The sequence below is a fragment of the Pinus tabuliformis genome, chromosome 2_1 (assembly GCF_031772625.1).
Source record: "Pinus tabuliformis cultivar Carrire ecotype Pingquan chromosome 2_1, CPIR1, whole genome shotgun sequence".
NCBI classification, from domain to species: Eukaryota; Viridiplantae; Streptophyta; class Pinopsida; order Pinales; family Pinaceae; genus Pinus; species Pinus tabuliformis.
Window position 1 is genome coordinate 324,252,672 of NC_142299.1, and position 8,592 is coordinate 324,261,263.

An 8,592-nucleotide genomic window follows, 5' to 3' on the forward strand; every position below is an offset into this window, starting at 1 on the left:
CTAACAACAATTCAGAAATATCGAGAGAGGCTTCCTCTGGGGCAAGGAAGAAACAAGAAAGAAATGGGCACTTGTTTCTTGGGATAAAATCTGCAAACCTAAAAGTCATGGGGGACTAGGTTTAGATGATCAGGAAATCTTAAGTAATGTGCTAGGAGCCAAACTCTGGTGGAGATGGGTTAAAGAACCAGAAGCTCAATGGGCTAAAACCTGGAAAGAAAAATATGCAAGCTCTTGGCAAACTAATGATCTTATTAGAATGTCAGGAAACATAAAGGGCTCCTACATCTGGAATAAAGCCTGGGAAAACAGATGCCTAGTACAAGACCACAGTTTCTGGGAAATCAGAGCAGGGGATCTTGCTCTCTTTTGGGAGGAAAAATGGCAACAAGAACCAATGTTGCTAAAAGAAGACTATAAAGAACTCAAGCAGGAAACAGATTCCTAGGGACTAATCAGAGTTAAAGATTTTTGGAGTCATACTTACAGCTCCAAGAAATGGAGAAATTGGAGAAGCATAGACTGTAATGACGAAAGTCCCACAAAAAAAAGCCGAGGAAATTATGAACATACTAAAACAAAGAAAAATCTTGGTTACAGAGGGGCAAGATCAATTAAGATGGGGCCTCAACAAAGAAGGCTCCTTTAATCTTAAGGAAGCTAAGAAGATTCTCATGAACATGGATTCTAGGATTGCAATGAATTCTTGGCAACAACTCTGGAGCCAGCAAGGGTGGATGAAGATCAAGCTATTCATGTGGCTAGTTCACCATAAGAAAATCTTAACTTGGGACAACATTAGGAAAAAAGGTATTATTGGGCCCTCTAGATGTCAGCTATGTGAAGCTAAAGAGGAAACAATGGAGCATATTCTTAATAGTTGCACCTTTACCACCTGGTTGTGGAACTCTTTTGCAACCATTTTTCAACAGACAGATCGAGATAAAGAAAGCATCACAAACACCCTGTTCAAGTGGAGAAGGAACTTTTCGGAAAATGAGTTTCTCAATCTGGCCTGGGCCTTCACACCTAGCTTCATCATCTGGAATGTCTAGAAAGAAAGGAATAAAAGGATTTTCAGGGATGAAAAGTCCAATCCTCTTCAACTGTTGGATCTGATCTTGAAGCATATTAGAGAGACAGTGAGCACAACTGTTCGCAATCTTCCCAAAAACATGTCCATGATAAATGAGATGAGAACCCTCAGACAACTGGGAATGCAAGAAACCATTATCAATGGACTCAGAAGAAAATAAGGAAATTTGGGAAAGGAAAAGGATTTCTGGAAACCTTCGCCGAAAGGCTACTTGAAATGCAATATAGATGGGGCTTCAAAAGGCAACCCTGGAATAGCTGGTTATGGAGGGGTGTTAAGAGATGAGGATGGAATTATAAGCTTCATTTTCCACTGCCACTTAGGTAAAGCCACAAATAACATGGCTGAATTAATGGCCTTGGAACAATGCCTGGAACTACTAAAACAAACTCATAGCTCAAATGTCATCATAGAGGCAGACTCAGAAATCTCTATAAAAGTTGTTAGAAGAATCAGTTGTGGAGCAGCGTCGGAGAAGGTCTCAAAACATTGGAGACTAATTCAAGTGTACCAGAGAATACAGAAACATCTCCAAAGTCTAAGAACTGTTAGTTTCAGACATGTCAGTCGTGAAGCCAACAAACTAGTGGATACTCTTGCCAATCAAGGAGCGTTTAATACTGTAAACAGGTTTGAGATGAACTGGAAGGAAATGTCTCTGGGAGGAGTAAAAGCTCTTTGTGAGGAACAAGAAGTGGAAGATAGAGAACTTTTCAAACATTGGGCCCGAAGGAAAGAAACTGTATGATGATGTCTAATCAAGTTCGATCACAGTTCTCCGAGAGGCATTTAGTCAGACAGGTGCTAAGTTGTCTGGTTTCTACCTGGTGGAATGAGGCCAAGCCCCTTCCTCTTCAAATTGCTAATCAGGATCTACCCACGATCTTCGGGGGTCTCCGTTGCCGGTTTTGTAAAGGGAGTGTCCGGGCTATGGCGGCTCTTGTTTCCCGGCGAAGTAGTTTCCCCTTCATTCCTCTTCCCAATCGAAAAACCAAGAGAAGGTGGTTTACGGGTGATCGCGTTGATTTTGGATGGTAAGTGGTTTAGTTTTTTTGGCAGCGATCCCATTAGACTTCTGCCACGTGGCCAACGCAGGTTTTGAAACCACCCTCCATCGCGAGATAAGTTTCGCACATTTTAGGTGGTGCGATATTTCGGGGTGTCGTCCAATCTCTTGGGGATGTGTCTACCATCAGATCTGTTGGTGCTTTTTGGTGGGGCCACGGGTCTTGGCAGGCTTTTCTCTTGAGTGGCGGGGGTGTTTGTAAGCCTTAGATTTGGCTTTTGTTTTGTTTGAGTCATCCTAAAGTATGTTGTGCACGATCTTGTTGTCTGATGTAGCGGGGTAAAGCTTTACTTTGGCATCATGCCCTTGGTTACCTTGTCGCCTCCGGGAGTTCAGGGTTTTGTATATTTTGTAAATTTTTTCTCAATATAATGAAATAGAAGGAACTATTCTTGCTTAAGCAAAAAAAAAAAAAGAATTTTTCTCGCTTGCTTGTCCTTTGATCTAGTTTCTGTAGATGTTCTCTGCTTAGGAAATCATGGATTGAATTCAGTGTTCCTTTGATGTGTTCAATGTCAAAATCAAAATTTTCAAATAATTCCTGCGATCTTACTATTTTTTCCTCACTAGCCTTCTTCACTTCTTTTGTTAGGACTTTCTTCATGGTTGCAACAACTGTTATTTGTAAGAAATTATTGTTGATCAGAAATATCTCAAATTTGTCTAATGCATTTAATGCAGCTTTAATTTCTTTATCAATAGTTGCATAGTTCATTTATAATTCCATCCATGTTCGAGATGCAAATTGGATCCTTCTTTATATTTTCCTTCATTGTTGGTTCTTATATGCTTAATTATAGCTCCCCATCCCATATTTCTTGCACATGTTTCTACTATTTTTAGTAAATCATCATCTGCAACATGAAGTATAAACAATATTTTTACTTTGGCTTTGATTTTTCTTATAACGTCTATATGCTTTTCACTCCATGGCTCTGGATCCTTTTCAATCTTTCATTCAATTTTTTTCTATCAAAAACACATTTTTTGTAGAAATGACTCACTTAATTCAAGCTGCCTAAAAATATCTACAATTGTGTTCTATCACTGATTTTATCTGGAAAATTGTCTACAAAATCGACAACATGTTGTTGCAACACAATCTGACCATTTGAGACAATATGACCAAGGAATTTGATGGATGTTTGAAATAATTCCATCTTTTTCTTGGAAATCACTAAGTCAGCATCCTTGTTCACTTGTAATAATTTTCTCGGATGTTTTATGTGTTCCTCTATGGAATTGGAAAAAACTAGAACATAATCTATATACACAATTAACTAATCAAAATAATGTTTCAAAACATTATACGTGACTCTTTGGAATTTTGCAGGTGCATTTTCAGTCCAAATGGCATGACATTCCACTCATAATGACCTTCTAGGATATTGAATGTTGTTTTGAATTTATCTTCTTCTTTCACAGCAACCTACCAAAACCCAAATTTTAAATCAAATTTTGAAAAGATCTTTGCCCTAGCGATTCTTTTCACAAGATTGGATTTATGTGGTATAGGATAGGTATCATATGCTAATACTTCATTTAGGGGCTATTAATTTATGACTATTCTTAGAACTCACCTAATTTTCCAAGAATGCTTATTTTACATAAAATCCATAGCAGTTCCATCGAATCTGGGATTCCCTAATAAGACCCTTTTTTAGGAGTCCTCTAATTTCTTCTTCACATAACTTATGGTATTGAGCATTCATTGGAATTGCTATGCTCTTGAAAGCCTTTCTTGTATATGAATCTTTATAGGGTAATTCTACAAAATATTTTTTCTTTTCCCAAAATGCTTTAGGATTTTCTGAGAAGACTTCTTCTTCATTTTTTTTCTTAGGCTAGAAATTTCTTATTTGACTTCTTATGTTTTGAGTTTTTCTTTAATCTTCATATTACTTCTCATGTTATGCAGCTCCTTTATTTTCCTTTCTTTGCTCTTATGTTTTTCAGTTCTTGAGAAGAATTGTGATGAAATATCCATATTTTCCCTCCTTAGTTCTTATTGACCAATGTGGTTCAACAACTATGAAAAAAGGTGTTCCTAGTATGCAGTCTATGTGAATTTCTGCAATCAAAAATTTTAAATCCAAACATTGTTTTCCAAAGCACAAATTCCTTTGGGGACTACATACTGCATATTCATGGATTTATTTCCAAGACCAATTACTGAGTGGTTAGTCTTGTATCAATATATTTAAGGAATGATTTCTTTGTGTAAGAGATTCAAATATGATCCTCAATCAATGAGAGCTTTTAGCTCAAAATATTGGTTGCTGATTCTTAATGTAATCTGAATATGGAACTTCTGATGTTGATGGCCAATATTCTCATTGCATTTGTTCCTTCAATATTTAATGTATGGAACACATTAATATTGGGATTTTCTCCCAAATTGGATACATCTTCTAATGGACGAGTTTGCAGGATAGCAATTTGATCCTTTAGAGCCCCAATCTCTTGTCTTTCCCAATGATATGCTATGTTAGCATCCTTTTCTTCCTTTTGAGTTTCTAGATCTGTTGTAGCGACTACAACCACCCTCCAAAATTTTTCCTTAGCCTATTTTGGAGCCTCCCCTACCAACCTTATGCAACACTTTGTCTTGCTTCGTCAAGTACTCAAGCTTCATTGTTTTCCTCGCACAAACGCAGCCTGTTGATCACAGTTGGTCCATTCCCCTCACAGGCTACTTACCTAGACTTGGTCCAGCTGCAGGCTGAGTAGCTTCCCCGTGAAAATTGTGCATTCCTGGAGGGAAACCAGCCTTCCCTCCAAGAATTGCGCAATCCTCTCTGACAACCTGCTAGGCTCTAGGATTGCGCAATCCTACCAGCCAACCCTCCTAGCAGGATTTGCGCAATTTTTTCTAGCAACAGCCTATTTAGCCCAGGGTTTGCGCAAATCTAGGCAGCATTCAGTTGCTCTTCCCAGAAATTGCACAATCCCCTTGGGCAGTCAGCCCAACTTAGAGTCAGGAATGCACATTTTTCCCAAGTAGTTGAGCACTGACATGCATGGACAGTCTGGTTGACTAGTTCTACCCAGAACCGAGGAAACTTGACTTGCATGCATGCATGACTTGATCTTCCCGGAATAACAAGAGACAACATGCAAAAGTCATCCCATGATTTAGGGAGCTATTTTAGCAGTGGGGGGTTACATGTAAAGTTGTTTTAGAAGTTTCCGTCCAAGTGTCACTTTTTCCTAGATTTGCGGCATGCACGTCATGATACCAAACTTATTTATTCGAAACATGAGAGCTCATTCATTCATGTCGATCTTGGAGCTCTAACATCCCACAACACACCCAAGACTCTTCGACACATCTGACTCAGCTATTCATGGGTAAGTGGCCCCAACTTGTCTTTTTCAGCATTTCTGTCGCTTTTTGTGTATTCGCTTGTGTGAGTGTTGTTCGTTTGATTTATTTGGATGTCCATTGTCGTTTACATACATTCTAGCTTGTCTTAGCTCTGTTTCATTTTTCGTTTCTATCTCACTGTTGTCGCATGCATGAAGTTGTTTTGCACGGACGTTTTCCCAACCGACGAAAAACCTCACCGACATGCATGTCGATCTGTTTGCTAAATCTTCCATTCATGTTTAACATGCATTGTTTATCACTTCTACTATCACTTAGTGTCACCATGCATTTAATCAACTTACTTGCTTTCAGTTGCCCATCGGCGAGTCGGGCCAACCCTGGCCTAGTCTCTACCTTCACTCAGGCTGCATTGCACAATTTGGGGGAGGAAGGCTTACCTTCCTCTCCAGATTTGCGCATTCTGGCCTAGTACTAGCCTCCTAGACTATTTTTCGCATTCTTGGAGCATAGTTGCTGCTTGGCCCAAGAATTTGCGCAAATCTATCCCTAGGCCAACAATCCTTCCCAGATGGAATTGCACATTGTGCAATCCTAACATCCAGCTTCTCAACTGATTGTGAATTTTGCAGATCCAACAACCAGTCCAGTGTCCCAGTCAGTCTAGACTTCCTTTTTCGCAATTCTGGAAGCTAGTCACCCAACCTCCCAGTGAAATTTGTGCAATCTTTTTGATCATTTTCTCAGGTATGTGTTGTTCCTTCTTGGGATTTGCTTTGTTTTCACTGACATGTTTCTTACCATGCATGTTGCTTGTTTCTAGATCTTTCAGGTGTTCATCTATCTCAATGGCTTCCAAGAGAACAGGATCTTAGGACACTAATGGTATGGCAGCTGGAGCAACAACTGAGCATATTTCCTCTGGTTTGTAGATCTATGAAGATAAGGAACTGTATCTAGACAAGGACATCAAAATGAAGTGGCAAGAGGTGAATGAAACATTCGCAGGTACTTTTGGGGAAGACCTTGAAGACCGCTAGGTGTACATGAACATTCATGAGTCTGGCTTGTACTGGATTGCATGCAAATACCTCGCGTTCCCATGCGCGGACATGATTCACTGGATCGTCTCTCACACTGACCCCAAGACGATGACCTTGAGCAGTGTTAGTGGGAAGAAGCTTGCAACCTTTTGGGCATGAGATTACAATGAGATGTATTAGATGGATGAGCCCATGACTGTCATGACCCCTCCGTTCAGCTTGCCCAACAATAGAGACGACTCCAGAGACATTTTGAAGGATTGGGTAAAGGAGCCAGTTCATTTCAAGATGACACCCAATCAGATCTATAAGACAAAGATATTGAGGAAGGCATACCAATACTTGGTCATATTCGCATGTCGACTGAGTGGCCAAGCAAGCACTGAGACCTTCCCTCAGAGTTGGGTGGTCGCGCTGGACCAACTGGCTAGAGAAGGAAGACCATGCAACTGGTCTGGCATACTGGCTCATCAACTGAAGGAGCAAATCATGAAGGATTGACAGTTGCACAAAGACATGCATGCAAAAATTTACATGTCCGCCTACATTCTAGATGCAGTCTGTGCCCGACATGGGTTCCCGGGCTTAGAGTGGGCATGGTCACCGACGGATACTGTTGTGAACACGTATTTCAAGCTATTCTATGAATGCAGTTTCAGAGGAGTAATCATATGGCTATCCGACCATCTTGTCACCCCAGTGTACCAGCTGATATTCAAACAAGATCCACCCTTCATGTCAGAAGAAGCGATGAAGGCATTGTTAGGCATTACAGATTGGTATGCCTCACCAGACGACATGTTCATCGGAGTGTTCAATGTGGGGTGTGGTGAAGTAAAATTATAAGTGCGGACACGAACGAATTCCTCTAGCCCGATATTGGGTCTAGCCACAATAGATACATTCTATGGAAGATTTCCTTAGGTTAGAATCAATCAAGAGGGCCTACCTCTTGCTCGCTTATCCTACTCGATGATGTCCTTTCTTGTTCGCTCTAGCAATCTCTTGCTTCCTTCTTCAAGTTCCTGAAACAAGTGAACAACAACAACACACAAACATAATAATAGACAAATTGAAATTCAACCTACTTAACAAGTCAAGAAGCATTAAGGCATGGATATGTAATATTACAAAACATGTACGAAATCAATCGATAATTTCATATATTAATATCAAAGAGAGATTAAAACCATTTGTCTTGATGTCGCAGCCTTCCTCTGACAAGGCTAGGTTCCCACACACTTTTGCTAGCATTCCATGATGGCTTCAAACAACAATAGTTTAAAGGCTCTTCCCTTTAGGCTTCACTCCAAACCAAAAACACTTCTCCCTCACACAACTATATGGCTACAACTAGTAGTAGCTTGCTTGTCTAATTCAAAATAGTATATTCACACTCAGCCAAAATTGTAACTATGACTAGCTTATGCTTGGGTTGAAGGGAGGTTTATATAGGAAATATGGATGGGAGATGGATCCTCTTCTCATGGGAGAAGGACTTATCCCTTTGGGTAGTTCCATCATTATAGGGGAAAGGAGCCCAAACTGTCATCCTCGACCCCATCCAGCCAAACCATTTACCAAACTTTCGTTACAGAGCTTCTAGAGCTGGAAGCTTTGGCTCTAATTTAAAAAACTTTCCATAACAGGACCAACACGACAGGAACACAACTCAGTCGCTCTGGTTGGTGTGAGGAGTAGTGCTAATCTCTGCACATCGACATGGGGGAGACAAAGGCCATTAGCGTCGGTCTTGTAAATTGGGTAAAATAGAATTTTCAGGGGAAATGGTGCAAAATGGAAATGATCTTTTCATGAAGAGGGACATAATGGGAGTTTCTTCATGAAGGCAAAGCATGCGGGGTTCATTGTAGAGGTCCTCCAGGATCAAGGAATGGGGAGTACAGGGACAATCACAAAATTTTGTGTAACAGATGTCCCCTAAAGCGTGAAGGTCGAGCTAGAGTGAGGGATGAAATTATTTATAAATCAGTGCAGGGAACTGGTCTGCCATCGGAAAACCTACAAGCAAGTACAAATACATATACATAAACTGAGA